This window comes from Dysidea avara, chromosome 2 (genome assembly GCF_963678975.1).
Source record: "Dysidea avara chromosome 2, odDysAvar1.4, whole genome shotgun sequence".
Classification (NCBI taxonomy): domain Eukaryota; kingdom Metazoa; phylum Porifera; class Demospongiae; order Dictyoceratida; family Dysideidae; genus Dysidea; species Dysidea avara.
The window spans coordinates 1,531,648-1,559,549 of NC_089273.1; the positions used below are offsets into that span (position 1 = coordinate 1,531,648).

Consider the following 27,902-nt stretch of genomic DNA (forward strand, 5'->3'; position numbering starts at 1 on the left):
AGTAAACAAACTAGCGGTGCACTAATTAATTAGAATACACTTACGACACATGAGTACTAGCAGTGATAAAGCGTGGTAGAGGCTATTGTTGTAGCTTAGATGTTTTTCCTTTAATGCTTTAGCACTAGTACTAGGGTTGTAGAGATGACCCAGTAATAATTCTTAGCAGGGTAGCTACAGGTGGCACCGCCCAGAGATTTGATGGGGCTATGCAAATAAACTGACTCATCACTACAGTCCTAACACTAGTGCTAAGTACTGGAGCAACAAAGGAAAAACATCTAAGCTAGAACAATAGCCTCTATCACACTTTATCACTGCTAATACTCGTGTATCGTAAGTGTATTCTAATAAATTAGTGCACGCGCTAGTTTGTTAACTTGTCAGGAAGAGCAGTATCAGCAGTTGTAACTCGATAGTGGTGTCTCCAGTGTTGCAAGAGATGGGTAATGCCTGGATTATTGTATAAAAGTTGTTTCCAGCTCAGTGCGTGAGTCCAGTCCGCGAGTCCAGTCCGCGAAATACATTAGGCCGCATCAATCACAGTCAGAGCATCATGATGTGTAAAATCACCTAATGTAACGTTAACTTTAATTTCAGAATCAGTAGTTGCCATGACAACATTACATCAGTAGCATACACAGGTAAAATGACATCATCATAACATCATCACAAAAAGATTGTTATGTACAGTGAAACCTCTAGGACCATGAAATTGGACTTACTAGACGTGGCCGCATGGAAATACCTTATACAGTGAAAATCACCTTTAAAGAATAGCCTTACTCCATTCAGCATCAATTCTTCAATTAAGCATTAAAATAAATGCCATAACTTTAACTTTTTGTTTGCTAGCCTGTATGTCTGCCACCTGACCACAGTCACAAGGCTAGAGGCCAAACAAAGCAGCACACAACCACCATTATATGCCACAACAACAAACTCACTGGTGGGATGAAGAGGAGGTTGGAAGGCTTCCCAAGTCACATGACAAATAAGGGTACTTTACATTGATGGAATTATTATGATCATTGATTAGTCTGTGGCTTATCACTGAAATTTTAGCACCTGTGCATTAGGCAACAGACACGCCCCTTGCTATTCTACACTCTTATGCTTAAAATAGAACTAGTGTATCACTTTTCACCCAAAAGGCATAAAACTTTTGGATGAGTTACTGTAATAATTTTGCTAAAAAAGAGTGCTTGCGGTTTTTTGATAGCAACTTCGGGTGACAAATAGCATGGAAGTGAAAGGAAAGATTGGTGGCAGTGTCAAGCTGGAAGTTGAGTATCTGGTGATTGAGAAGCTAAAAGACAAAAATAAAAACACACAATAGTTTGTACTGTTTTGTATAGTGTATCATGAAAGTATCAAGGCTCTAGTTTGTAAACTGTAAGACTAGTTCTAGTTTAAATGGAAAAAATTAACAGTTGGGTTTGGACTAAAGTGTGTTCTAGTGTTAGCTTATATCCAGTAACAAAGTACAGTATATTTGCCCAAACCATTTGTGAGTTATGGAAATTTCATGGGAGCCATACATGATTAATAACAGCTACGAAATTTGAGTTGATCGCATTTTTGAGATTGTAAGGCAGGGTATAACATGAAGGAGGGCAGCAACATTGAATGTTGGCCGTGAGAATCTCATTTCTAGCCTTCTTTGTGGTGGCCAGTTGTTGCTATCATTCATCTGGAGGCTTTCTTCATCTTTCTAGTCTCGAGTGATCTTGACTAGGTGCATGCCACTAGTGTATCAATGAAGTACGCTGTATAGAATGACTTCTTGTGTGTTTATTTGTACTGTTTTCTCAGGTGTGACTCCTCTCTCTATCTTTCTAGCTTGTCAACAAAGACATTTAAAGCATCTGTGGCCTGGTGTGTAATCTCACGTGATCTATACTTAGCCCAAGTTTAAAACTAACCCATTCAGTGGGGCTTAATGGGGCTCATTGTGCCAATGCCATATACTTGTCATATTTCATCAATCAGGAGGTATTTCAGTACCCAAGAACGTCCAGTACACTTTTCAATGCAGACCATTGGGCTCACGTGCACGCTTCCAACCTCCTCTGGGTGGGATGTGCCTTTTGTATTCCTGATGAATGTCTGCCTTCTGTGTTTTGTCATTTCTTTTAAATGATCCTCTTCTATCCAGGAAACCATACAAAGACATTAATCTTCCATATCGACACTTTCCTTGAAAGAGCATATCTAGATGCCACAAAACTATTTGAAGTGCTTAACAGACTGGTAGCTGCTAAGTTGTGCTGCTGTTAAAACAATTGCCATACTCCTTAAAGATCAAAATGTGACACGACAATCTAGCTTCATAGGAAAACAAGGTTTTGTGTCATGTCCACTAGCTTGATCTAATGTGTAGCTTAGTGGCAAGATCGAGATACCACACTAACATATTTCATAGCTAGCTCTAGCAAAAAAGAACCAAACTAGTGCAATAAAAATTATATAATTTAAAAATGAGGTATGGTTCCAGCGATAAAACAAGAGATGATGATAGCTGTGAGGGAAAATCCCTAGTTAAGTACTTGGAATTGTAGCAAAGTGGGGAAACCCCTACTTTTGAATCCATCATCTCTTGTTTTACTACTTCTTATCGCTGGAACCACACGTACCTCATTTTTAAATTATATAATTTTTATTTACAATAAATTTTATTGCACTAACTTTAAAGTGGTCACTATAATGAGCTTGTCTCAGGGAGGGTAGGACAAGCTCACGTGAATACGTAATAACATTATGCAAATACTGAAAGTATTTCACGTGAACTGAATAGACCCTGTACAAAAAGTAGAGGGAGGGGATTGACGGGGATTAATACATATTTTAGTTCTACTTAGTTTGTTGTTTGCAATGATGTGATTCACGATTGGAAAAACGCTGAAAAACGCTGCCGTTACCGTTACGGAGTAATTAGACTTACAATGATGACGATGTGTGGCGGTGACGACTTTCACATCAACAGTAACAGTGGTCATCAATGATTACAATACAATTGTTTTTGTACGATCTACTAATTTCAACAGGTAGTATGACTACGTTTAAAACAAATATTTTTGTTAGTGCTCCGTAGTGCATGTGATCCTGTCCTACCCCCCTGAGCTTGTCTTATTAAAGAGGTGGTAATATAAGGTTTCACTGTACTAATATTACAGAATATACTAAAACACTTTGTTGTTACAGGCCCACAAGCTGTTGACAAGATACAACAACAAACAACAGTGTCAGTTATACAATCACTCAGGACCACCACTTTGGTCAGGTACCACAATATAACACCTTCACATGACTACATTCAACCATAGATATACGACCCTTAATAGGGATTGGAAATGGCGTCACATGCCCAGTATACTACTTGTACATTTGATGTCACCAGGTAGATACAAATTGTTATATCGTGCTATTTAGTTGTCGTTTCTACACCAAGGTACCTGTAGCCTATGCACACACTTCCTGGTATCAATGATACTTGGCTTTTTAGAACACTTTTGGTCATTAGAATTGAACAGAACGGTTTGTAAGTCATACCCCTGGTTTAAACGCTGCATATTCCTTAGTTACAACATTGCTTGGTGCTGTAATACCCTCATGTTTCTGTTCTTTAACTCCGCACGGTTGTTGTGTAGCACAACTATTTGTCTATCAAGCATTAATCTAATGCCCAAGCTGTTGAACAAAGCTAGTAATACTGTGACACACTTTGTTAATGGGTCCTAACCCCTCTCACAAAACCTGCAAAACTCTCATCAATGGCCAATAAATTTAGTATGTGCTACAAATTACAGGAGACACATTCCCATTCAAAACACGGCTATTTTAGGCATGTGACGCCATTTCCAATCCCTTTTAAGAGTCGTATATCTATGATTCAACATGTATACTTCATGAACAGTACATAGTTCCCATATATGGCTTTGTTAAGTAAGCAATGCGCAATATATAGCCATATCGCTGCCTACTCATACAGCAATCATGATCAATGTCGCTTAGCCACCATTTGGCTTGCAAAATCACTCTTCATCTGGTAAAAATATTTTAATTTTACCGACCTACTGACCCTGTACTTGGCTGAATTTGGCCCAAGAAACAAAATATTTAGTTGAAGTAGCCTAGTTACAGGTTGTAAATCTTGCAGGACATCCATGGTTACAAAGGATTGATGGGGTAAAGCACTTCCACTATTGACAAAACTGTCTGTATGGTTCATCTCAATTCCTACAATATAATACAAAATAAAAGTAGTTCTCAATATAGAACTAAAGAATTAATTCTATGTAACATTGTAGTTCTATATTCACAGGTCAAACACTGATCAACACTTCAAATAACAGATCAAGGTGAAACGTTGCCCAGTCAAGACTGCAAGGACTTTGACAGTGGTAGTAAAGCAACCTATAGTTCATATCACTACCTTGTATCGTATATAGTGTACTTCCCCAACAAACATATTGGTCTGTTTACATGCCGGGACTACAAGAAAATTAAAAAACTAATACTAAACATCTGAGTAACATGTTACTGTACATTAGACTTTAAATTGACCAGCTACTGAAAGTGATTTAGGCCACAATTTGGTGATCTTCTGTTTCTCTTGAGTATCCACATGTATTTTCACTGCCACAGGTATTTCCCCTATTACAGATTAATCATTATTTGTCTGAACAACAAAATATTGAGGTTAGTTTTCAAGATTGCCACACCTGTACAGCAGCTACTGTACCTCGTGTACTGTACAAGCAATGTTTATTGGAGTGTCAGATTTGTATGGTGAGCCCTTCATCATTATAATGTTTACAGAATTTGCAAGCAAAATGTGTCAAACAGTGCCACTGTGCTTGTTAGTGGAGCTGACAGTACATCAGAAATTGTCCAGTATCTTGTCATAGCCTAGCAATTGTGGCATGTGGTGTGATAATGACCCACCCGCCCGCACACCAGCCTCGCACCTGCCTGTACTCCACTTTTTAAATCTTCTGATGAGAAACTGAAAGTCATCAAATAGTTTTGCCTTATGAACGAGAGTAGTCTCGCGTGGCCAAACCACTTTTTCTCTTTATCACTGGGTACGGAGAAACAATGACAAAGTGAAAAAAAAGTGGTCCGCGGTTTGAGACTATACTCCAGGTGGGCTAACAAAACACATTTAACAGACCAATTGGAGGATTATACATCCCGTACAAACACATCACAAACACTTACCACACGTGATCATTTTTGGCATCGATCCTACTCTCGCTCCTTATGCTGCATTCCTGTTAATAACCATTTTGCCTGCTTCACTTCCCCACGAGTATCCACCAGTCATCGTATACCCTCCGTATATTACCTACACCAGTCGCGTGATTTTGGTAGTGGTTGTCCTTGCCGATAGCTGATAGTCACTCTATAACAGGTGTTTGTGTGTGTTGTGTAGTATATTATTTGATTCTTGTTCGTGTTGTGTCCTCGGGTGAGGCCACTTAACAACGCACAATTTCCGGTCCTGACATGCTATCTATGCAGATAAGTATAACAGCTAGTAAAAGATCAGTATACAGGAGTAAACTCGGGAATTTAATCACATTGCACTTGTCTTATGAAATAATCAGATAATTATAGTGAGTAGTGATTATTTAATAGCAGGCACTGGGTGTCTCAGTGGCCCAGATTTTAAGTTGAGAGCCCTGAATGTCTTAATATTTAAATCAGAGAAAGAGCTGACAATGTTGTTGTCTAGCTTGTACAGTGAAGCACACAGTAACATGATAGCTCTTATGCACATATGTAGCTGTATCCCAGTACAGGCCAGTGGCGGATCTAGGAATTTTCAGAGTGGGTTTCAGGTTCAGGAAGTTCAGTTTCAATAACTGTGATCCCAGACTGAGAAGTGCATAGCTAGTCCAGCTGGGGTGAATGTTAACTCAGTCTGGATAGCTCAGTGGCCTGGTGGCTACTTAGATCTATAAACTAGCTAGCAATGAATCAGTAAAAATCACTCCACAACATTGTTTCATACTTGAATCTGGCCATCGCAGAAAGTTTTGTCTATGCTTGTACTCATTAAAACGACAATTATTTTTAGAGGCGCTTAACACGCTTTAACGTTGTAATAGCTTTTTCACTGATTTCAAAGGCAAAAGTATGATGTTTGGCCAGTAATAAAAGGTCCCAATGTAATACACTATGTATAACTGTTGGTGATTTTACCACCCACACGAATCGTATATAAATTTGGGGCGCGTGCACCATTTTCAGAAAGGGTTTCAGCTGAAACCATTACAACCCCCCTGTATCTGCCACTACAGGCTGATCATGACCAGTGGTTATAACATACTACACATTCCTTTCTGTGTTATGTGACATGTAGGAGTATTATAGCTTAGGTCTACTCTAATGAATAAGTGAATGTGAACTATCTCATCTACTGATCACATACTCCACAAGAAGAAACATTACCTTAAAGATTATAGCTATAATTCCCTTTATGTGTTTTTCACTATTAACCCTTAAAGCCACATAAAACTTTACAAAAAATACATGCACCTCATCCACATAAGCCGCTATAGTGGACATTGATATTGATCGATTGATAACTCATATACAGAAGGTCACACATACTTGTTTTGAAATGCTGACATCACAAATGGTGTCAAAGTTTACCGATTCTAATACTACTTTGCCAAGTTATGCTAGTTGAAACACAGGGGTGTAAATTTGCATAATGTTTTAGAGAAGAAGATACAGTATCTTTGAGGTTTGTAAACACTGTGGGCTCTAGTCTTGTAAAATGTGTCTGTCCATCTACAAGTTGATAATAGTCCAGTATCACTTTCGGCAAGTCCCTCAAGATTAGTGTGAAACGTTCGAGTGAGCTGATGGCGATTCTTGCCGATTGAGGATAGATTTTTAACTGAAACCAGACGAAGAAGACCATGAAACTCATAGAGAAACAGTACTAACTGTTTTATTATTGATAATCCCTAAAGCAGACCCCATATTTTGCTTTCAAGAACTCCTCTGCCTGGTGGTAGCTAATACTGCCAATTGTCTCATTACTGCATGTTGGAATCTGATTGGCATGCAATGTAGGGATTTAGTTCATATTGACAAAATATCCATTAACATAGTAATGAAAGAGATTTATTCATGATTAGCATTATGATTATAGAATCATTTTAGTAAACCCACCACCCTCCCTCCTACCCCCCAATCAGTGCCTGTTACTGTTATTAGGACTGTACCAATACCACATTTTACATCCGGTACCGATATCCAATATTTATTATCTATTTCCAGTACAAGTTTTTTTATGTCATATAACACAGCCGATACTTAAAGTTGAACTGATATGCATTACAGCATAAGAGTATGTAGGATGATCACTATGGCTGTGCTAACAGTATAAGTATAGTTATCTTGATGAAAACTGTAAGAAATGCAATAGAAATTAAAAATAAAATAAAATTCGTAGCATCCTAAAGGAAGCATGTCAGGTTGTACTAAAGGCACTTTTGGATTTGATTATACTTAACCATTATAGCCAAGGCACCATGAAGGTATTGTGAAGCTGGTTTCTTTTTTATTTTATTTTTTATTTGTGACTCATACAGTACTACCATATTGTACAATAAACAGTCACACTAGTTAAACTGCTCTAGTCAGGTAGAATAATGGAGGACGATTGCTAATTATTTAACCTATTACTGAAAGACAGTATACAGTAGTTCCAACTGGTTGGAAATAATCTCTTATAACTGCAGTTCGCAAGGGTGATGATTGTGATGACCTCAGCAATTATAGGCCCATATCTGTGATTCCTGTCCTCGTCAAAACATTAGAAAAGATTGTGTCAATTCAGTTTAGTTGATACTTGGAGCAAAACAAATTGTGCTGCTTTTCTTGACCTTCGTAAAGCGTTCGACTCCCTTGACCACTGTTTACTATTGGAAACAAATCTTGGTGTTACAACTTCTGTACTATCTTGGTTTCAAAACTCTTTAAGTGATAGAGATCATAAGTGCTGTTATAAGTCTTCAGAACAGAGAGAAATGAAAGGTGGAATTCCTCAAGGCAATGTACTGGGACAATTGTTATTGTTGATATACATGAATGATCTACCTTTACAGGTTACTGATATGGGCCAGTATGTTGATGATACAACATTTTTTTGTAGTGGAACTACTCCTTCCATTACAGCAGCTTCCATGAACACACAGTTACATCTGATACATAACTGGATCTGTAAAATGAGATTAAACTGGCAAAATGTGTCACGTAGTTCAAATTTGGTTCTAAAAAGTTTTCATCATATCAGTAGTAGATAATTCTAACCTGAAATCAGTACATAAACAAAAGTACTTGTGTGTGTTGTTTTTGACTGTATGTTATCATGAACCTACCATGTATCTCAAGTTTGTAAGAAAATGTTGTACTATCATTTTAGTTGTCATAAACATGGTCTGAATGCTGACCTGCTATACGTAGTTACTGTTAGATGTATTAGTCTTATCTCACTTGTATTATGTCCTTCCTGTGTGGGGTCCTCCACTTTGTCAGCAGTCCTTGTATTGGCTGGAACGTATACAAAACAGGACAGTGTGGATGTGCAAGCAACTATCTAATGTACATACATATGTATCCCAGTACTGACCATAACAGTCCTCTGGTCTAATGTTTCACCAATATCAACAAGTCAAATGTATTCCTTTGTTACCTTCGATTCAGTTGATCGCTGCCATTCTCAGTGTATTACTAGGACAAATGATCATTTCACTAATTCACAGAGGCTACACCTTCAGGTTTACTGCTTCTCACTGGTGGCATACGATACCATCTTCCTTCCATCCTACTATCAAAGACCTCCATTACCAGTGATCCTGCCATGATAATATCATGCTTATCTACTTAATGCTTTGTAATAATTAGCTTGTGTTTGTAGTCTGTTTTGTAATTGTATTTTATATACACAGTATGTCCAGTTGTTCTCACTTGTAGCTTTATTTTTGTTCAGCTAATATCTGTACTGTATATTTTTAGTGTAGTTGTATGTTGTTACTCCTGCAAGGAAGATTGGCCCTAGCTGATATACATGGAGTTTAAACTATAATAAGTCAAAATGATATGAAATACTTTAGTACAACAACCAGTTGAGAGAAGAAAGAATGTTTACAGCTGAAATATCAATGTTAATAGTCTAAGAATAATAATAATTTATTGTCATTTTATTGACAAATAATATGACCTAATTGTGGGAAAACTGTCGATGAATGCAGATCAATAGATTGTGAGATATGTAAATAATTATAAACATTTAAATTTTAGCGAAGTCAAAAACTACGAGTTTGAAATTTACACCACCCAACCATTGTCTTTAGCCCACAGCAAACTAGTTATTGATATAACCATGATTTTCCATGATAATATCTGTAACACAGGCATACCATCATGTGTGTTAGGAGGGCAATTCCCTATATGCCTAAATACCAGCTCTAAAGATTACAGTATCTGTAACACTCTATTTGAAAAAATTACGTCTAGGCAACTCTCCAAAGTGTCTATGCCTCTAGTATCTTGCCAGTGACAGTTAAAGGAGCCAGAGGATTCCCAGTACCTGGCACACATCTCTATAAATCCACTCATGAAAAGCAGTCCAAATAACTCAGTAGTATGGCTGTGGTGTGAATGTGTAGTGTATTGGTATGGCCATCCATTCATGGTGAAAAGTCAAGTTCAATTGTGTGTTGTGTTGTATAGCTATAATTCCCTATAATATTATGTTTTTCACTATTAACTCTTAAAGCCACAAAAAACTTTACAAAAAAATGCATGCACAAAATCCACATAAGCTACTACAGTGGCTATTGATTTTGATCAATTGATAACTCATATACGGAAGGTCACACAGCCTTGTAATTAAGATTTTCGGAATGCTGACATCACAAAGAATCAAGACACACGGTAGTGTGTCGTGCGGCCCAAGAAGCCGGCGCGCAACCCCTTGAGTATATTGACAGGAAGAAAGAAAACGCAATTTTCGCACCTCCGTAGCTCTGTGCTGCCTTGATGAAACAAGACGAATTTTGCTGTGTACATTCCTTTCAACTTCAGTACTCCACATTCCAAATTTGAGCGAAATCGCTTCAGGCATTCCTGAGATATGCGACTTCAAAAATTGGCTTAGTTTCTTCGTTTTTTTTTTCTTCTTATTTTTCTTCCTCTTTTCGCACACTTACAAAAACTGCTATAAAACGCGAACGCGTTATCCGATTGCCTTGAAATTTGGCACACAGAAGGGGGGTATAAAGGCGCATCTCGGTACCAACTTTGGCTGGAATACCATAAACAGGCAAAGAGTTATGAGCCATTATGCACGAAATATAACACCAATATGTTGTCACGCCTACAGGGTAAACCGCGTATGGGAAGAAGCTGAAAATCGGTGGGTGAATAGGTTAACTATTGAACCTCAAACCTTTTGTGGTTTGAAAGAAATCGAGCTAAAAACCAGGAAGATACAGCGAAAAAATCAACAGTGTGTAACAATTATGCAATCGAGATTAGCTAATAAGAAACCACTGCTTGCCACGCCTACCAGATAAACCGCTTGGGGTAATGCTTTGAAAATCGCTGTACAGATGGAGTTATCATCTTAGAAAGGCTCTTCAATGGTGTAGAAGAATCAGACTTAAAGCCACGGAGTTATAACACGAAATCCAACTTGGTGTAGCAAGTGCGAGATCGAGATACTCTAATAGAGCAGTCATCCTAATAGAGCAGTCGCCCTGAACAGAATTCAAGAGATCAGTTAGAAATAAGCAACCTGTATAGAGATCAGCTACAAACAAATCACTCTGTAGAGAGTTCAGCTACAAACAATTCACCCTGTTGAAAGATCAGCTAGAAGATGTCACCTTGTAGATAGTTCAGTTGCAAAGAAACCACCATGTAGAGAATTCAGCTACAAACTAGTGACCCTGTAGATACATCAGCTAGAAGAAGTTACCTTGTAGAGAGTTCAGCTACAAAGAAACCATTCTGTAAAGAGCTCAGCTGCAAACAAATCACCTGTACAGAATTCAGCTACAAACAAATCACCCTGTAGAGAGATCAGCTAGAAGAAGTTACCTTGTAGATAGTTCAGCTACAAACAAATCATCCTGTAGAGAGATCAGCTAGAAGAAGTTACCTTGTAGATAGTTCAGCTACAAACAATTCACCCTGTACAGAGCTCAGTTAAAAGAGGTTTCCTTGTAGAGAGTTCAGCTACAGAAAAATCACCCTGTAGAGAGATCAGTTAGAAGAAGTTACCTTGTAGATCGTTCAGCTACAAACAATTCACCCTGTAAAGAGATCAGCTAGAAGAAGTTACCTTGTAGAGAGTTCAGTTACAAAGAAACCATCATGTAGAGAATTCAGCCGCAAACAAATCACGTGTAGAGAGTTCAGCTACAAACAAATCTCCCTTTAGAGAGATCAGCTAGAAGAAGTTTCCTTGTAGAGAGTTCTGCTACAAACAAATCACCCTGTAGAAAGATCAGCTAGAAGAAATCACCATGTAGAGAGTTCAGCTTCAAAGAAACAATCATGTGAGAGTTCAGGTACAAACAAATTGTCCTGTAGAGAGATCAGCTAGAAGAAGTTACCTTGTAGAGAGTTCAGCTACAAAGAAACCATCATGTAGATAGTTCAGGTACAAACAAATCACCCTGTAGAAAGATCAGCTATAGAAGAAATCACCTTGTAGAGAGTTCAGCTACAAAGAAACTATCATGTGGAGAGTTCAACTACAAACAAATCACCCTGTAGAAAGATCAGCTATAGAAGAAATCACCTTGTAGAGAGTTCAGCTACAAAGAAACCATCATGTAGAGAGTTCAGCTACAAACAAATCGGCCTGTAGAGAGATCAGTTAGAAGAAATTACCTTGTAGAGAGTTCAGCTACAAAGAAACCATCATGTAGAGAGTTCAGCTGCAAACAAATCACCTGTAGAGAGTTAAGCTACAAACAAATCTCCCTGTAGAGAGATCAGCTAGAAGAAGTCACTTTGCAGGGAGTTCAGTTACAAAGAAATAAACCATGTAGAGAGTTCAGCTGCAAACAAATCACCTGTAGAGAGTTCAGCTAGAAACAAGTCACCCTGTAGAGAGATCAGCTAGAAACAAGTCACCTTGTAGAGAGTTCAGCTAGAAGAAGTCACATTGTAGAGAGTTCAGCTACAAAGAAACTACCATGTAGAGAGTTCAGCTGCAAACAAATCACCCTGTAGAGAACTCAGCTACAAACAAATCGTCCTGTAGAAAGATTAGCTAGAAGAAGTTACCTTATAGAGAGTTCAGCTACAAACAGATCACCCTGTAGAGAGTTCAGCTACAAACAAATCACCCTGTAGAGAGTTCAGCTGCAAAAAAAATCAATCACTCTGTAGAGAGTTCAGCTAGAAGAAGTCACCTTGCAGAGAGTTAAGCTGCAAATAAATCACCCTGTAGAGAATTCAGCTACAAACAAATCACCCTGTAGAAAGATCAGCTAGAAGAAGTTACCTTGTAGAGAGTTCAGCTACAAAGAAACCACCATGTAGAGAGTTCAGCTGCAAACAAATCACCTGTAGAGAGTTCAGCTAGAAACAAGTCTCCCTGTAGAGAGATCAGCTAAAAACAAGTCACCATGTAGAGAGTTCAGCTAGAAGAAGTCACATTGTAGAGAGTTCAGCTACAAAGAAACTACCATGTAGAGAGTTCAGCTGCAAACAAATTACCCTGTAGAGAACTCAGCTACAAACAAATCGCCCTGTAGAAAGATCAGCTAGAAGAAGTAACCTTGTAGGGATTTCAGCTACAAACAAATCACCCTGTAGAGAGTTCAGCTACAAAGAAATCATCATGTAGAGAGTTCAGCTGCCAACAAATCATCCTGTAGAGAGTTCAGCTAGAAGAAGTCACCTTTTAGAGAGTTCAGCTACAAAGCAACCACCATGTAAAGAGTTCAGCTACAAAAAAATCAATCACCCTGTAGAAAGATCAGCTAGAAGAAGTTACCTTGTAGAGAGTTCAGCTGCAAAGAAACCATCATGTAGAGAATTCAGCTGCAAACAAATCACCTGTAGAGAGCTCAGCTAGACACAAGTCACCCTGTAGAGAGTTCAGCTAGAAGAAGTCACATTGTAGAGAGTTCAGCTACAATGAAACTCCCTTGTAGAGAGTTCAGCTGCAAACAAATCACCCTGTAGAGAACTCAGCTACATACAAACAAATATGCAGTGTAAAAAGATCAGCTAGTAGAAGTTACCTTGTAGAGAGTTCAGCTACAACAAAACCACCATGTAGAGAGTTCAGCTACAAACAAATCACCTGTAGAGAGTTCAGCTAGAAACAAGTCACCCTGTAGAGAGATCAGCTAGAAACAAGTCACCTTGTAGAGAGTTCATCTAGAAGAAGTCACATTGTAGAGAGTTCAGCTACAAGAAACTACCATGTAGAGAGTTCAGCTGCAAACAAATCACCCTGTAGAAAGTTCAGCTATGAACAGATCATCCTGTAGAGAGATCAGCTAGAAACAAGTCACCCTGTAGAGAGTTCAGCTAGAAGAAATTACCTTGTAGAGAGTTCAGCTACAAAGAAACCACCATTTAGAGAGTTCAGCTGCAAACAAATCACCCAGTAGAAAGTTCAACTATGAACAGATCACCCTGTTGAGAGTTCAGTTAGAAACAAGGAATCCTGTAGAGAGATCACCTAGAAGTATCGCCTTGTAGAGAGTTCAGCTACAAACAAATCACCTGTAGAGAGTTCAGCTACAAACAAATCACCCTGTAGAGAGATCAGCTAGAAGAAGTCACCTTGTAGAGAGTTCAGCTATAAAGAAACCACCATGTAGAGAATTCAGCTGCAAACAATCACCCTGTAGAGAACTCAGCTACAAACAAATCGCCCAGTAGAAGGATCAGCTAGAAGAAGTTACCTTGTAGGGATTTCAGCTACAAGCAAATCACCCTGTAGAGAGTTCAGCTACAAAGAAACCATCCTGTAAAGAGCTCAGCTGCAAACAAATCACCTGTACAGAATTCAGCTACAAACAAATCACCCTGTAGAGAGATCAGCTAGAAGAAATTACCTTGTAGATAGTTCAGCTACAAACAAATCACCCTGTAGAAAGATCAGTTAGAAGAAGTTACCTTGGAGAAAGTTCAGCTACAAAGAAGCCATTTTGTAAAGAGCTCATCTGCAAACAAATCACCTGTACAGAATTCAGCTACGAACAAATCACCCTGTAGAGAGATCAGCTAGAAGAAGTTACCTTGTAGATAGTTCAGCTACAAACAAATCTCCCTGTAGAGAGTTCAGCTGCAAAGAAATCACCCTGTAGAAAATTTTGCCAGAAACAAATTGTCCTGTAGAAAGATCAGTTAGAAGAAGTTACCTTTTAGAGAGTTCAGCTACAAAGAAACCATTCTGTAAAGAGCTCAGCTGCAAACAAATCACCTATACAGAATTCAGCTACAAACACATCACCCCGTAGAGAGATCAGCTAGAAGAAGTTACCTTGTAGATCATTCAGCTACAAACAATTCACCCTGTAGAGAGAGTAATTAGAAGAAGTCACCTTGTAGAGTGTTCAGTTACAAAGAAACCACCATGGAGATTTCTGTAATCAATATATATATGTGACCGGATTTGCGAAAAGGGGTCTTCCACACACATCCAATTCCATAAACATTGGAGACCATAACTCAGTGTTCAAGTAACATATTAACCTGAAAATTTCACCATGTATTCAGCTATAGTGGTGCTCACCACTGCCCAAATTTCAAGGCAATAGCTCTTTCCAATCTGAAGTTATCAATTGTCAAAGTTGGCAAATTGGATGTGTGTGGAAGACCCCTTTTCGCAAATCCGGTCACATATGTAATATATATATAATTTGTACATTTACTGATAAAATATTTAAAGTACATCTACTTCTTCTTCTTCCTGTAGTAAAGAATAAAAACATAGGTTAAAAAAGTCCCAAAGCTGACCATAGGCCGGCTTTGGGGTATACAAATACAAAAGAAATGAAATCTAATCCAAAACAGCCAAGCTGTAAAAAAAAGTGTGTGGCCCTCAGAAAGGCTATGGTGAAAAAAGATGTGAAATCCATGGTGGCGGCCAAGAAATGGCTGTAATGGTAGGTTAACGGTAAAAATTTTAATAATGACAATTCAGGTAAATTTTGTGAAGCGGCACAAAAATTCACCTGAATTGTTGTTATTAAAATTTTTACCATTAACCTACCATCACAGCCATTTCTTGGCCGCCACCTTGGATTTCACATCTTTTTTCACCATAGCCTTTCTGAGGGCAGCACACTTTTTTTACAACTTGGCTGTTTTGGATTAGATAGATACTACTTCGCCAAGTTATGACAGTTGAAACACAGGGGTGTAAATTTGCATAATGTTTTAGAGAAGAAGATACAGTATCTTTGAGGTTTGTAAACACTGTGGGCTCTAGTCTTGTAAAATGTGTCCGTCAATCTATAAGTTGATATGGTCCAGTGTCGCTTTTAGCAAGTCCCTCAAGATTAGTGTAAAACATTCGAGTGAACTGATGGCGATTCTTGCCGATTGAGGATAGATTTTTAACTGAAATCAGGCGAAAAAGACCGTGAAACACATAGAGAAGCAGTACTAACTGTTTATTATTGATAATCCCTAAAGCAGACTCCATATTTTACTTTCAAGAACTCCTCTGCCTGGTAGTAGCTAATACTGCCCATTGTCTCATTACTGCATGTTGAAATCTGATTGGCATGCAATGTAGGGATTTAGTTCATATTGACAAAATCTGCATTAACATAGTGATAAAAGAGATTTATTCATGATTAGCATTATGATTATAGAATCATTTTATTAAACCTGTCACCCTCCCTCCTACCCCCCAATCAGTGCCTGTTACTGTTATTAGGACTGTACCAATACCACATTTTACATCTGGTATACCAATATTTATTGTCTATTTCCAGTACAGGTTTTGTATGTCATATAACACAGCCGATACTTGAAGTTGAACCGATATGCATTGCAGCATAAGAGTATGAAGGATGACCACTATGGCTATGTTAAATTACTAAAATTCATAATTATTATGCTTTTCAACAATGTACTCCTTTTAATTGTTGGTGTTCACAAAAGTTGTTTTGTCTTTTTTTGTAAGTGTAAATCACAAAAAAATATCAACCACCAAAACAAAACTTGATACAAAAAGGAAAAAAAAGTGAGGAAAAGGAAAAGAAATCTTGATGAGTTTACACCAAAGCCAACTCGTGCTAGTTAAGGACTTAGTCATTTGACAACTAAGTTGAATTGGCCAGTAAGGCACTTTTCATGTTACATACGTATACTATACTTTTAATGGTGCATATAACTCGAGATAAATATCTGTGTTTTAGAAAATTTTACGTAATATTTCTTTGATATCTCAATAGAAATCTGTGGTGTGGTTACTAGTTAGTAACCTGCGGTGGGGTTACTAGTTAGTAACTTGTGGTGGGGTTACTGGTTAGTAACCTGTGGTGTGGTTACTAGTTAGTAACCTGTAGTATGGTTACTAGTTAGTAACCTGGTGTGGTTACTAGTTAGTAACCTGTGGTGGGGTTACTAGTTAGTAACCTGTGGTGTGGTTACTAGTTAGTAACCTGTGGTGTGGTTACTAGTTAGTAACCTGTGGTGTGGTTACTAGTTAGTAACCTGTGGTGTGGTTACTAGTTATAACCTGTGGTCTCACCTGTGGTTGCTTACTACATTCATCAAATGAAAATCAGCAAAGCCAAAAAATGTCCACTAACTTTCAGGAATCATTAGCATTCAGTTAGTCTAGGTGTTAACATCATTCCAGCCCAGAATTGTACCTACTTGTTACTGGCACTATTGTCATGTAGTGCCTGAATGTCATGTAGTGCCTGGATGTCATGCTGGTACAGTGGAAGCTTTACTTAAGAATTCCAATGCTAGCACACACCATTTGCCACTTTCTTTCACTCTTTCCTAACCAAAATTTCTAAGTCGATTGGAGTGGGTCTGCTATTCTATTAGAGCCCCTCAGGTAGTGTGGGCTTGGCTACGGGCCTTGGTAATTAAGTTTGTTCATAGCCCCACCCACATTGTCCTTGGGTCTCTAAATAGCATAAAACCTTGTTGACCCATTCTAACTAATACGTAGACTTCCAATTGACCAATACTGACACTTGTAATAATTATATTGGTACTGATACCGATGTAATATCAATATAGGTATAGCCCTAGTTATTATGTCAGTATAATTTTGGGAATGACATGTTTACCTGTTAACACTACAGGTATAGTTATGTTGGTTAAAACTGTAAGAAAATGCAACAGAAATTCCAAAAAAAGTACATATTACCCTAAAGGAAGAAAGTTAGGTTGTACTAAAGGCACTTTTGGATTTGATTATACTTAACCATTATAGCCAAGGCACCATGAAGGTATTGTGAGGCTGGTCTCTGATTTATTTAATTTTTTTATTTGTGACTCATACAGTACTACCATATTGTACAATAAATAGTCACACTAGTTAAACTGCTCTAGTCAGGTAGAATAATGGAGGACGATTGCTAAATTATTTAACCAATTACTGAAAGACAGTATACAGTAGTTCCAACTGGTTGGAAACAGTCTCTTATAGTTCACTGTGGGTGATGATTGTGACGACCTGAACAATTATAGGCCCATATCTGTGATTCCTGTCCTTGTCAAAGCATTAGAAAAGATTGTGTCAATTCAGTTTAGTTGATATTTGGAGCAAAACTTATTACTTCATCCTCACCAAGGTGTGGAAAATCAGCAGAGGACAGTACTACCATATTGTACAATAAACAGTCACACTAGTTAAACTGCTCTAGTCCAGGTATATAGAATGATGGAACATGATTACTAAATTATTAATTAACCAATTACTGAAAGACAGTATAGTTCCAACTGGGTGGAAATAATAACTTATAACTGCAGTTCACAAGGGAGGTGATTGTGATGACCTCAGCAATTATAGGCCCATATCTGTGATTCCTGTCCTGGTCAAAGCATTAGAAAAGATTGTGTCAATTCAGTTTAGTTGATACTTGGAGCAAAACAAATTACTTCATCCTCACCAAGGTGCTCTTTGTTGTGGAAAATCAGCAGAGGACATCTTGCTTTATGTTGTACATCATATAGATGAAGGGAAAGTAGTGTGTGCTGCTTTTCTTGACCTTCGTAAAGCGTTTGACTCCCTTGACCACTGTTTACTATTGGAAAGAATCAACAATCTTGGTGTTACAACTTCTGTACTGCCTTCAAAACTATTTAAGTGATAGAGATCATAAGTGCTGTTATAAGTTTCAGAATGGAAAGAAATGAAAGGTGGGATTCCTCAAGGCAATGTACTGGGACCATTGTTATTCTTGATATATATGAATGATTGACATTTACAGGTTACTGATATGGGCCAGTATGTTGATGATACAACATTTATTTGTAGTGGAGCTACTCCTTCCATTACAGCAGTTTCCATGAACACACAATTACATCTGATACATAACTGGATCACTAACAGTAAAATGAGATTAAACTGCAAAAACGTGTCACACGATTCGAATTTGGTCCTAACAAATTTTCATCATATCAGTAGTAGATAATTCTAACCTGAAATCAGTACATAAACAAAATTACTTGAGTGTGTCATTTTTGGCTGTAAGCTATCATGCACCTACCATGTATCTCAAGCTTGTAAGAAAATGTCGTACCATCTTTAAGTTATTAGTTGTCATAAACATTGTCTGAATGCTGACCTGCTATAGTTACTGTTAGATGTATTAGTCTTATCTCACTTGCATTATGTCCTTCCTGTGTGGGGTCCTCCACTTTGTCAGCAGTCATTGCATCTGCTGGAACATATACAAAACAGGACAGTGTGGATGTGCAAGTAACTATCTAAGTTTGACCGTGTACATATTATTATGTGTATCCCAGTACTGCATGACCATTTAAGAAACTCATTTAATTCCAGTCCTCTTGTCTAATGTTTCACCAATATCAACAAGTCAAATGTATTCCTTTGATAATTCAGTTTGGTCACTGTCATTCACAATATCATACCAGACATAATCATTCTTTGCTAATTCACAAAGACTGCACCTTGTATTTTCCCAGAAAAGTTTCATGTTTATTACTTCTAACTGGTAGAAAGCAATATCATCTTTATTCTATTCTACTATCAAAGACCTCCATTACCAGTGATCCTGTCATGATAATACGTATCATGCATATCTACTTAATAATGATTTGTTTGTGTTTGTTATGTTTTTTGTCTGCTTGAAGTTCCAGTTCTAGACTACACATGTCCATGGATCATATAAAGCAACATTGATAAATTACTTGCATCCTATGTGTCCCTACTAAATATTTACTGAAATACAGCTCTTACTAACTCTTTAAATTTTTTTTGACTGTCCTGGGAGCCTCATCTGAAGTGAGGTTAACCATAGACTACTGACAACACACTGCTTTCCATCTTGTGATATTACTTCACTTCCAGACTTATCCACCCGAGTATCCACCAGTCACCGTATACTCTCGGGATATTACCTGCACCAGTCTCATGATTTGCCTTAGCCGTTGTCCTCGTTGATAGCTGATAATCACTCTATAACAAGTGTTTGTGTGTGCTGTGTAGTATATTACAATGAAGTGTTGTTTCTTGTTTGTGTTGTGTCCTCGGGTAGAGGGTGGGGTGATTTAGTAATGCATAAACGGTCCGGATTTTAGGACTGCTGTTCCATCCAGACGATCTATGCATAGAGGGTCTAAAGCTGGTAAAAAGATCAGTTCATGAGATGTTTGATGTTTGTGAGGTACAAGTGACATTTGCTGTGCTGTAAAATGATAGCCAGCCTTCTTAGCATCAAAATAAGTGTCACATGATTGATAACAGCAGTAATGAAACTAGAGGCGGTAGGGTAAAAGGGATGCGGGCGGGGATGAGAAACAATTAATTAAGTTTGCGTGGCCTAATGTAGTGAATATTTCAGCTTAATTTTGGAACCTTTTACTAAGGCCACTCCAATTGGTATTTATGTTTCTGGTCCCTTAAAATTAAATTTTAGATATGGGCAGGTGGAATTCAGCAACAAAGTAACAGAAGTATTGTACATTATTATAAACATTTCACCATTATCATGTAGTATAAAATAAGTAAGTGACATCATAGTTACAAAACGTAATAATAACTGGTAAGATATGACAGTACAATGAGTACATCATGATTTTTGAATTTTGGGTTGTTTACCGTCAATACATTGGGGATAATATTCCTTGCACTCCATTGTATCTTTTGCACAATAGACACAAATAGGTGGATATTTCGCAGTGTAATTTAATTTTTCAATTGGTTCACCACAAACTATATTTCTTGCATAAACATCAAGTCCCTCTGGTGTCTGACTGAGTTCACTCATTAATACACCATGGACTTTATTAGGCAGCTTGGATTTTTGCTGCAATAGCCTTTGACTATGCATCATTATTACAAGTGTATTCTTAGCTGGCACTGGCGTGTATAATACTAACATAACACAATATTTCAGATACACACCAAACATTTGTACAGCCCTATCCAGGTTTACTGGTACCTCTGTTAAATCCATGAACTCCTTGGACTATCCAATGAAAACACCAACTAGTGTAAGTATTTATTCTTGGCTTCCACTTGGTCCTTCCTCACACTTCATTATCACTTGTAATTGCAGTTTATCTTTGTAAAACCCCAAAACAGTATACCCTGGGGGCTCTAAAGGCATTACTGTCCAACGAAGAATGATTCTGCTGGTACCCCGGCTTACAATTGTACAATTCACCAAATTCATTGAACTAGAAAAAGCAATAACAGTGTTTTATAGCTACAGTATATAACATGTACAAATACCCGTACTATAAATACTTACCAAGTACAGAGAAACAACGTTAAAACGATTGAAATGTCTTGAAGCAAGAAGCCATGCCACGTAATCACGTAATATATGCGCATGCGTGCTGTTGTATTTCTGAAATTAATTATTTTGCAAAGACCAGAAACATAATTATCAACTGGAATAGCCTAAGGTAGGATGGGGAAATTTCGTACGTGAGGCAATTTTGTAACTTCGATTTTGCTGGGCTGTAACTTTTCAACACTTTTATCAAATCAGTCAACATTTACGGTGAAGATATGTTAGGCTATGGCGATTAACTTACACTAAAGCAGTAGGCTCTGGCTATGCTAGTTTTCTCGAAAACACAGTTTGATTGAAGCACTGTAGCACAATTTTGCTGCCAAAAATTTATTACATGCCAAAGCTCACTTCAAGTTGTTTCTTTTAATCATTAGTGTCATTGTAATACTTCTACCTGCTAACTTTTAATAATTAGCAGCTACCAATTTCCGAAACCACACTTACTTTGTGGTTCAACCAATGTAACTGAATGATTGTGTATTGAAATTAACTGAACAAGAAATGCAGTGTTGCAGAGTAGCTGTGGCTGTTTTAAGGACTAACCTTGCTCTGTATATAGTACGTTTTGTACCAAAGTAAGATCATTTTCTTAGGATTGGGGATCTTCATAGCTTGCAGCAGAAATCTACGAAATTATTCTACATGTTTTTTTTTTTGACGCAGATATTTTGTGCCATATCTCCCTATCAGATATACTGAATCACCTACAATTTGGTATACATAGAGTGCATGAATACATCAGTGGTATTTGTAACCAAGTTTGGTATTAAATGATTGTGGGGATCATAAGTTATGAACTTGACAATAAATTATCTATGAAATCACCCTTCCTTATCTTACAATAAATGTGGTTATGAATACTGTAAGAAAATGTGCACAGTTTGTTAAATATGAGATGCTCTAATAGAGCAGTCAGAAAAGTAAACAAGTACAAGGAAAAACTAATTTAGGGATCACTAGGAGAGTACCTGAAGATATACTACATGTAGTTGACATTTAATCCCCAATTCAGTTGTGACTGAAGTAGAGATTAAATATCCACTAGTATATCGTCAGGTGTAGGTGACTCCACTTGTTTCATTTAATTCCTAATTGAACTTAAAATCTCTGATTTTCCTTATACTTGTTTGTTTACTTTTTTGTACACCAGCACATAACACATTAAAATACTTGACATCAGACTTGGTTTTATCTGAATGGGCACACCGACTTCATTTACTGAAAAGTGACAAGTGGCTAGTACAATTTGTTTTTAGCTTTGTTCAACCATTTAAACAATGTTACAAATGAAGAACCATATGAGAGGTGCCTCTACAATCAATCCAGTCACTACAGAAAATACAGATGATTCCTGTTACAAACTTAGGGAAGTTATCACTTGCTGAATCAACACCTTGAGCTGTCAACAATGAAAAATGGGACACAAAGAGGGAGAGAAAGTTAGTCCATGATGGATATATTGTATGTACTGTGGTATCACAGTTGGGCTGAAGTAATGTCTAACAGTGACTGACTGATACTACCTGACTGACATACTTACTGATACCTTCAGACAAGCATAACTATAAAACCTATATATGACTATGGGCCAGCGTTGAAACCGGGTCGGGTCATCCGGGTCAACTGGGTCACATTTTCTCCGGGTCATCCGGGTCTGACCCGGTTTACAAATTATCCGGGTCTGACCCGGATTGGATCACGTGAGAAACGAAATTGATCGTTTGGCGACGTGGAACCTATAAACGCCAGTCGCGTAGCTCTTTCATGAGCCACGCCCACTTATCATGTTACAAACATACGCTCAGCCACGCCCATTTATTAGTAAGTGCAGTCTGTAGCATGAAACTGTGTCCGTTTCAGTCTGCAAGCTTACGTGGAGCCCACTAATCGATTAATGTATGAGTTGTATATAGTCTAGGTCTAGTCTTGCAGCAGGATATTAAGTACTTTTGTGAGCCACACCCATTTTAATTTATTGGGAAATTGCAATACTAAGTATGTATGAATCCACACCCAATTGCTGTCTGTAAACTCACAGTAGCTACGTGGAACCAAACCCAATGACTGATTTTAAATTATAAACTTACCGGCTTAGTTATCACATAACTACTCGTTTACTCAACACAAATCGAACGCTCAAAACGTAGTCTCGCTCGCTCGAGAATACCCGAAACATAGCTCTTATCGCGCGCCTTGGCTTAATTTAATCCGGGTCACATCCGGGTCAAATCCGGGTCTGACCCGGATTGCTATCCGGGTCAGTGGGTCATCCGGGTCAGCAGTAGTGACCCGGTTTCAACGCTGCTATGGGCTTGATATTGTAAGTCATGCAGTAGAAATTTCTCTAAATAAAAGAAACTCATATAGCTACAGTGTACCTAATGGAGGCATTTCAAGTAGTATTAAAGACACTTTTGTGTTTGATTATACTTAACTAATACTGCCAAGGTGTCATGAAGGTATTGTGAGGCTGGTTTATGGGCTGTTTTTTGAGACTCCGTGATCCTTGATATACAGTACTGGTAAACAGTTACACTAGTTAAAATACTCTACTAGGATGATCCTTGATATACAGTACTACTGAATTGTATGATAAACAGTCACACTAGTTAAACTGCTCTACTAGGGCAGTCTGGTAGAATGATGGAACACGATTACTAAATTATTTCACCAATCACTGCTTTAACTTTATCAACCACATGATGACATAAATCAAAACACAGAAAAATTTAAATGTGCTTGTGTTCCGTTACTGACTCCATTGGAAAGATACTGTATCTATGAATATAGATTACAGGTAGCTTATAGATTTCCTTATTCATGTGATCATGTGATCCACAATAGATAACTATGTAAATATTACAACATGTTGTGTTGTGTTATGTTGTTACAGAGGATAGTGATATGGCTGAAAGGAAGAGGGAATTTACTTGGGTGAGTATACACTTATTATACCTGTATTGTGTATTGTGTTGTATAAATGTCAAACCTACAATGTGTGGTTGATGTATTAGTGTGTGAAATAATGTTTGGACAATAGACAATTACTGGTCAATTACACTAGTTGTCAGGCCACATTTTGTCAGGAAATAATGTCTTTATAAGTTGAGTGTGTGTGAGATATTGGCCAAGGAGGGACACCAAACATAGAGGTATTGGCATGTAATTTTTGTTGTTTCCTTGTGGTGACCACAAAGCCATTCCTTGGGTAAACTGTGAGGTTAACAGTTTACTATGTTGTACCAGCCTACTTGTCTCAGTTATGTACCTGTATTGTAGTAGTAAAATGTACGTACTTATAACCTGTTAGCCATTATTACCTTTTACTTGTGGTATTCACCTGTACATCTAAGACATCACTGTATCTCTTACAATTTTGACCTTAGTGATAAACCTCAATAATAAGGCCACTTTGTTTTATAGCTACACTAGCATTGGTATCTGCCTTACATGCAGGACCATCTCCACATGTGTTAATGCTGGACACATAGACCAAGCATTAAACACCAGCACTGCTCATGTAGGTATGTACCATATATGGTGATGTTGCTTTTAAAGAACTTATGCCATCCCTCAAGGTAGGTAAAATCAGTGTACCCAGGGACCAAGGACCCAGGAACCTGTGGGAATCCAACTCTTCTTGGAATTTTATACACTTCACAACATTCTGTACTTGTACTAGGACAAGTAGTCTTGCATGGACAATCCACTTTTTTCTCCATCATGGTGTCTCCCTTCATGTTTATACCAATTAGAAATTACAAGCTCCTCTGGAAAAGTGTCTGAAGCTGACTGCACTTTATATAGGCCACTTTCCTGCATGAGCATACGTACTAGTCTATTATGCCACCTAGCTACTAGACTAGTTTAGAAGCATTGTGCAAAATGTATGAAGTCTGGTTTTCGAGCTGCTGGAACTTGCTTGGCTTAGCTAGTAATCGCTATTTACATAGAATATTTGTTTGCACAATATTTCTAAACTTTAGTAGCTAGGTGACATAATAGACTAGCATGCTCATTGGGCTGCAGGTGAATGGTTTGTGAATGCAGTCAGCTTCAGACACTCTTTCATAGGGGTAGGTAAAAACAGTGGACCCAGGGACCAAGGACCAGGGGACCCAGGGACCCAACTCTTCTTGGAATTTTATACCCTTCACAAAATTCTATATTTGTACTAGGTACCTTTGTAAGTAGACTTGCATGACTAATCCACTTTTTCCCCCATCATGGTGTCTCAAACGATGTCTCACGTGATGTTTAAACCAAGTAGAAATTATAAACATCTCTGAAAAAGAGTTGACATTTATAGGCCACTCACCTGCTGCACAATGAGCACACTAGTCTATTATGTCGACTCGCTACTAAAATTTAGAAACATTGTGCAAATGCACCACGATGTATGAAGTGTGGTTGAATGTCGAGCTGTTGGACTGAAACTTGCTTAGCTAGTAATTGCTATTTCCCGTGAATTCTATACTTGTATTGTATTAGTCTTACTGTTTTTACCTACCCCATCCTGCATACTGAAATAATATTTCTAAACTTTAGTAATGAGTCAAAATAATAGATTAGTATGCTCATTATGCAGCAGGCGAGTGGCTTACAGTTTCAGACACTTTTCAGAGGCGCTTATAACTTCTAATTGGTTTAAACATAGTGTGAGACGCCGTGACAAGGGAAAAAGTGGATTAGTCATGCAAGTCTATACTTGCAAAGGTACCTAGTACAAGTATAGAATATTGTGAAGAGTATAAATTCCAAGCAGAGTCAGGTCCTTGGGTCCCCTGGTCCTCGGTCCCTGGGTCCACTGTTTTTACCTACCCATTTCATAGGCGCTTATAATTTTTGGTGCAAACATCGTGCGAGACACTCTGATGGGGGGAAAGTGGATTGACAATGCAAGACCACTTGCAGAGGTACCTATAGGACCCGGGGACCAAGGACCAGGGGACCTGCAGGAATCCAACTTTTCTTGGAATTTTACGATACACTTCACAATATTCTATACTTGTATTGTATTAGTCCTACTGTTTTTACCTACCCCATCCTGCATACTGAAATTAATGATGTAAAACAACAACGTTATTTGTCTGTGGTTTTGACAGGAATGTAGCTCATTTATTGAGTGAGTCTTGCCTACCAGTGCCTTCAACGTGTTGTAAAGAACAAATAAAAGCATTGGTACCTGCTGTACATGTACGGACAACAAATGTGACATTATTAGTATTCTATATTGCTGTGTAGCATACATGTTGATAGTGCTTTGAACATAATCCTTATGTCATCCATATAGTGACATAATGAACATGCAGGGTTAGTTGAACTACATGCAAGCTAAGGCCATTACAGGTGGTGTACACATAGCACAGTTTCTGTCTCTGCATGACATTTACCTTACTGCCAACAAAAAGAAGAAATGAACTTGTGCGTAATTTAAAGGACATGACTAAAATGCGGAGCAGACTGGGAAAACATACTCATAAATGAACTGGGAAAACCATACGTCTATTTACCACTCCTGAACAATACCAGATGCTGCAGTGACTGTAAATAAACCGCTGAACATTGTCTTGAAACTTGTATAAGCCGATATTAAGTAGAGCTGTACCAATAATCGGATCAGCTAAAATATTGGCCACCAATATGGCATTTTTTACCAATATCGGCATTGGTATAGAACAGTATCAGGACCGATATCGCTACTGATATTTATACAGCAATAGTTGGATTATAATATTGATTTTCTATGTTGTTCATGTGGTTGTTCAGTGGCAGTGGCTTATTTTCACCCTACAGCAAGTGCTACGTTACGACAAGCCATACAAATACATGCAATTCTAGTGTTTGTTGCTGGAAAGCTTATCAGTCTTAAACAAAGCAGTTATATATAGTACCTTTGTAATAAAAAGAAGAGTCACAGGATAACCAAGGAAACCTACTGTACCAGCCTTCACACAAGCCAATAAAATGCAGAGTAATGCAGAAATATCTGTTTAAGGCTTCATGGGAGTATGCATAAAAATGTTTGTGGGTGACTAATTGTCTGGATTGCACAATAGAAACCCAAGCCACCATCACCACAGCCATAGAGTGAGCAATGAATATATCACATGTTGTTGAATAGTAGGTAAATGTACACTTTTGTGTAGATTAACTATGACTTTTATTTGTAATGCATATATCAGATTGACTATCGGTAATCGGCTTCTTTTGGTGGTATACATATCGGATATCGGTACAGGCCAAAACCCATATCGGTACAGCTCTAATATTAAGCACCGCACTTAAAACTGCTACTGAACTTCATTCCTTCTGTGCTGAATTAAAAGTGCATTCTTCATGGTGTGACTTTATAATGCTGTAAACAAGCCAAAGGTGACTTGTTGAAGAGATGCTGTTATTAATAATAGATTTGTGTTCAGGTTAATTATTACATAGCTTTGTGGCTGCTTCTTCAAAGTCACACCACAGTTTTACTTCACCAGCTGGTAAGACTGACTACAGCAATAAAATGTGCTATAATTATAATTCAACCATGTCTACAGCACTGATAGTGACAATTTCACCCATGACTGCTATTACCTGAATTTATTAAACCTAGTTTTAAGCGCTGGGCTTGTTGTTGGCTCGGCCGCACTTTAAAACCATGGCTAAAAGCTTTTGTAAGAGCTTTGTTGTGTGTAATATTGTTTATGGGATGCTATGCTATGAGCTATACTGGTATTTAGGCTTGTTTGAACCAGTCCATTTACGAGTCCGTTCCACATTTTAACCATGTCCATTTGCAATTGTAGTTATTGCATGGCAAGCAAAGCATCAGAACTTGTTCTATGCTATGCACTTTCAGTATTAACGTTGTAGTGACACCTCTTGCCATAC

General features: G+C 37.9%; 1 protein-coding gene and 1 long non-coding RNA gene across 8 annotated transcripts in view; one reads left to right on the top strand and one right to left on the bottom strand.

The window, feature by feature from the left end:
- The window catches only part of LOC136246443 (guanine nucleotide exchange factor DBS-like), a 40,007-nt gene extending 34,560 nt beyond the window's left edge, over positions 1-5,447 (bottom strand). For 4 of the 7 annotated variants that reach the window (XM_066037907.1, XM_066037905.1, XM_066037908.1 and 1 more), the window contains exon 1: positions 5,224-5,409. The gene's annotated coding sequence lies outside the window, so the exon portion shown is untranslated. Of the gene's footprint in view, positions 1-5,223 lie in introns of all 7 variants that reach the window. The other 3 variants (XM_066037912.1, XM_066037911.1, XM_066037915.1) reach the window with 3 other exon arrangements.
- LOC136246460 (uncharacterized) lies at positions 5,228-26,293 on the top strand. The gene is made up of 3 exons (XR_010696435.1): positions 5,228-5,416; positions 23,917-23,957; positions 26,129-26,293. It is a non-coding gene; the product is annotated as an uncharacterized lncRNA (long non-coding RNA).
- Positions 26,294-27,902: the final 1,609 nt, after the last annotated feature.